This window comes from Trichoplusia ni, chromosome 1, assembly GCF_003590095.1.
Source record: "Trichoplusia ni isolate ovarian cell line Hi5 chromosome 1, tn1, whole genome shotgun sequence".
In the NCBI taxonomy this organism is placed as follows: Eukaryota; Metazoa; Arthropoda; class Insecta; order Lepidoptera; family Noctuidae; genus Trichoplusia; species Trichoplusia ni.
In genome coordinates this window covers 19,491,912-19,496,976 of record NC_039478.1, presented here as the reverse complement: position 1 = coordinate 19,496,976, position 5,065 = coordinate 19,491,912, and the positions used below count along the sequence as shown (strand labels likewise).

At 40.0% G+C, this 5,065-nt stretch overlaps 1 non-coding gene across 1 annotated transcript; it reads right to left on the bottom strand.

Moving 5' to 3' along the window:
• Positions 1-4,675: 4,675 nt before the first annotated feature.
• On the bottom strand, positions 4,676-4,746 carry Trnag-gcc. The gene has a single exon. It is a non-coding gene; the product is annotated as a tRNA-Gly (tRNA).
• Between the last annotated feature and the right edge of the window lie 319 nt (positions 4,747-5,065).

Here is a 5,065-nt window from a genome sequence, read left to right as displayed (position 1 = left end):
ATTCATTATCTGTGCCCATTGGGCCGAAAAGTGTGAATCGTCTGAACGAAATAAAAGTCGTAATAAAAGCGAATATCGCCGCGAATCGCCGGCGATCGCACGATACGCGCGCTCGCTCCGATGCGCTCCGATGTGATCCGATAAGAATTTTACACTAGTTTGCCGCTGAAATATTTTCGCGATTGTGAGCTTTGCCGATATTTCGCTTCGCTGCTATCCTATTTGTATCGATACAAAGATTCTGAATGATACGAAAACGTCGTTTCGAACATAAACATATATTGAATAGTGCGTGAGTGAGCAGAAATATGTAGTTTCACTGGTGTTTTCTTTTGTAGCTTTTAATGTAACATAAAGTATTGCATTATTATGCATTTGAATATTTTTAGTTTTTATATTTACGAATCTTATTCAATTTTCATCGCGTCATTTTTTCCCGAGTGAGAATCACGGCGCGGCTCCGGCGCGCGGTAATCAAATTTTATTAAGAACTTGGTCGGCGGTCTCGCGGCCGAAGTTTCTGGAAATTCTCGATTGTGTTCCAACAACTCTCAGCTATGTTCCAAGATCTCTTTTCAATCCAGCTTAAGCTGTCGGCACACAACTGCCATTACTTTAATACTGAGAGTTCACACACAGAACTATTGTTTTTTTCGTTTTCATTTAATTTCTCATATCCTACAAGTTTAATATGTGATCTATTCTTTTGATAGAAGTTTATACAGTGTCTGCCGTCTGCATCTGTTAACGACTTAAACAACTGATTTAATAAATACTTCTTTCTTCTGCAAAAAATCATTTTGAAACAAATGAATACTCATTTTGAGACATCTGAGACTCTGATTAGAGTCCAAACCATAATTCTATTTAAACATTTAGAGAGCATGTCAAGTATTATCTGTTAATATTGTTGGCCGTCCTGTGTCCCCTTCCTTACCCCTGGCCGTGCACTTGTAGCCTGCATACTACAGCCGGTGCTTGGAATTCTGTTCGCAGTGACTTTATTACTGCGAGTGAACGTTATGCACGGCGCTGTGTGACTCCACGAGGGCTACAGCTTAAACTGTGATTAAGTATACTTCGATTTCTAAAGACATTTTCCATTCTAAAGTCGTTAAATTAATACGCGATTCAGATTTGAATTGCGGTAGTTACATGTTACACTTTGGTATCAGTTATTTGAAGTACCTACCATTTACACACATTTGGATAAATTAATTTTACCGTTTTCTAAATTCTGGATTTTAGAAACCATTTTTTTCTGAATTTCGCATTCTGTTAAGTGATTTGAGAAAAATGATTTCAATTAGAATCAAACAAGATACTTAAGTGTAAAAAACTAACGGGCCAATTTTACGCATCACGTGTTTCGTGATAATTTATTAATCACAATAACATCACTATATAATATCTCCCGCCAATCACCTTCCATTTACCAGTTCGTTCTCATCTATCATTTTAAATTGGCAGAATGACATCATGTCTGCGCCTGACGTTGGATATCCGTGTAACTCAATTACCGGTACAGTTTCCAAATATAATTTACTGATGCAGTTTCAAATATCTACGTTATCGACATACATACATACATATACACATACGTGAACTAAAGTCAAATAATAACGCAGTTTTGAAATCAAGAACGGGTAAGCTGATTTTGGCTTTTAATTTTTGCATTTTTGGAGGGATTTCTAGATCCAAAAACCGTAACAATAATTTAAGTACTACTTAATTATAAAATATTCTTTTAATTTTTTTATAGCGTTATATGTATATGTAGAGTCATGTCTTGAGTACAATAGTTCTCCACGACACTTGCGCTGTCTGCTCGCCGCGGTCGGTACACAGTACCCGCGGGATGTTTGCGCGGCGTCCCCGGGGACTATCCGGTGCCGTGTAATTCGGTTCTGCTTGCCGACTCTATTGGATCGGATGGCGATGGCGATTGGATTTAACGCGGCGAGCGCCGTGTTTGCTCTCTTTGATCGAGATACAACAATCTATACGTATAGGTAGTAGAAAGTAAAGTGGTATAAAACTTGATTTTTTTGTTAGCGAATGTTGTGGATTATCGTATAGAAGCAAAGATAACTACTGCAAGGAAAACAGGTTCCGAATCACAAATAAAGTGAACCTTTGAGTTCTACAAACACTCCCTTCACACAATAAAGTGTGTTATAAATGTCTACTGCTACGACGTAATCAGATTGGTATCCACCACAAAGTAAGTTAGGAGTTGTCAAGTTGTTGACGATATGTAATAGCTTGTGAGAATCCAGTGTCGTGGTAGAGTAGAGACGAGACGCCGACGTCCGCTCGCCTCGGCGGTGAGCAACTCGGATAGGGCTGGCTCTCATCTATGAATTGAAAATGAAAATTTGAAACTGTATCGATACTTGATTTATATAGTAGATATTTTTTTGCGAACGAAAACGAGTAGCCAATATTATGATATATTTTGGTAAATTAATATAATACGTGATTGTATGGACAAAATTTTATTTCTTAAGCAAGTAGGTACAATAAGTTTAATGCGTCAGATTGTTCAGCATATGAACTGAAAAATATTTACTGGGGAATAACACGTTTGTATGTGAGTATTGTGTGTAGAATAAAATACTTTGATGCTTCCTCGTTTTTCCAGGACATGTCACACGATCGCGGCACCCCTAGCCCACAGTCGGCGGCGGCGCAGCGCGGCGTCGCTCGCTGCGATTGGTTTACTATTTACACACTACGGTGTGATTGCAGTTAGAATTGAAGTGTCCGATGTAAAAGTGGTTTTCCAATGGCTGTGTACATTTCCACCCGTGTGTACCGACGCTGTTGAACCTCCGATACATTCGATACCTGGCGGTCTGTTGACAACCTGGGAATACGTCTTTGGATATGTGGTTAGAGAGTCGTAGAAATGAATAGTGGCAATTCTAAATTTTAATTTACGTGAGGGTCAATAACGTGTCAGCCAAATACAAATAGTTTCTGAAGTCTCTATGCTTACCCATTTTAATGGCTTAGAAAAATGCTTAAATAAAGGAAGGATCATTTTGAAGATGGCTGCTTTCGTGAGCAGTGATGCGACGTTTGTTAAAAGTTGCAAGTTGTGACCAACAAAGCTGTTACTAAAACAATACACGTATGTGTGACAGTTTGCGTAACAGCCAAAGTTACAGTGAGCACTGAGCGGCGGCCACAGCCGGCCACGAGCGGGCGACGTCGCGGGACGGACTTGTTTCACTTTGTTGTGTGGCGCGAGACTTTGCGACGCATTTACTTGTCACTTGACAGCATGCAGTCAGGACACTCGTGCCTGGATGTGACTGAACAACGATGATTAATTACTTTTAGACGAGAAAACTTTGCTGTTTTATTTCTATTTTGTTTGTTTTACGTGTCCAGTGCTGGAAATCTGGAGAATTAAAAGTATTTTTATATTTATCTCTGTTACTGCTGTTTTTGAAGTTCTACATGCTGTAGGTCCGCGGATTGCTTTTTTGAAGTTTTTAAAGTTCAGGTACCTCATCCTGCCAGACTCACTCTTGCAGTTACCACAAGTTAAAAAAATGCTCACAAAAAGTATTTCCACATAAGTAATGTCTTATCCAGGAGAGTGTATGTCCTCGAGGTTTAGCGTACGGGCACAGACGCGTATCTCGGCAGTGTCTCTCAGGACCTCGGCGTCCGGCGCTAACTAGATAATAGACACGTCGGCTGCACCCGCCGCCGCACTGTTATTGTTTATGCGAAACATGAAGCTTGCTCCGTATTAGCGACGCTCGGCTGATTGCGCGCATACTCTCTCAAACTATTCTCACACAGTACTGCTGTGATATTTACAAAATTTCCTCAGGCGTCTTCTTTCTGATATGGATTGTCTTCCAATCAAATACAAGATAGAGCTGTACTCCAATCTTCCTGATGTGGTTGGGGTTCAGGAAAGATTAGACAGTTCATTAGTTTCGGTTAATAAATGAAACTGAGGTATGTATGTATCTACTGGAAACGAAATCAATCTACACAACACTTTATAACAATTAGGCATGTTCCCCTAAATAACAATAAGAAGTCCGCAGCCTCCCCCCCTCCTCGCTTCTCCCCTCGCCGCGTCGCTCCCCGTGACATATTTTTAATTAAACGCCACTTAGGTCGTCTCGCGGCAAATCCCGCGCGATTCATTGTAGCCTTATGATAATGTAGGTGCACCTTTATGTAACGTGTGCGCCTTTGTGTTTCGTCCTGTTTACAATTTGTGTGGTGAAGCCGCCGGAGAGGATTATGTTGCTATTGTTAAAAAGTAAGGCGTTAAGTAATTATTTTTGGTTTCTGTTGTGCAATTTGGTTACATTTTTATTTTGACTTAAGAAACTCCATTTTTATGTATCGCCAAAATTTTCTTTTTTTGGCGAAGAATGAAACAATTTTGGTTTTTTTTTCTGTGCGAGTATCTACTGAGTGAAAGAGCTGTATAAAATACTAGGTTTTTTTTGTTATAACTCATTTTTATGATACAATATTGTTATGGTATTGTTCGAATCAGTATAATTGACCAGTCGTTTTGATTTTAATCAAAATAAATATAGGTTTTCCAAAATTTACCGTTTTCGTAAAATGTGGTGCAGTAAATATTGCAAATAAAAAAACATTTAAAATTCTATCGAAGACGCAAAAATGTTCATGCATCGGCCGGGAATCGAACCCGGGCCGCCCGCGTGGCAGGCGAGCATTCTACCACTGAACCACCGATGCTCATGCATGTCTATTCAAATTTAACTTTCTAATCGATATACCCAACCTACAAGTGTAAGAACACTGTTATCAGGACGTTTGTTTTATTCCACACATGATTATTATCGTTTATAAATACTGGAAAAGTAACAACAACATCATATCGTGATTCATCACCGCTTGCGCATCGGCTCGGCCCGTTAGATAGCGTCACCAGCCGGAATGCCGGACGTGGCACACTGCAGACAGTATGACGTATGTATCGCGACGCTAGCCGGCTCGGATTGAACCTGTTATCTTCACGCCTCGTCACTCTGTGGTGAGCAGGGTGTTACGCTGA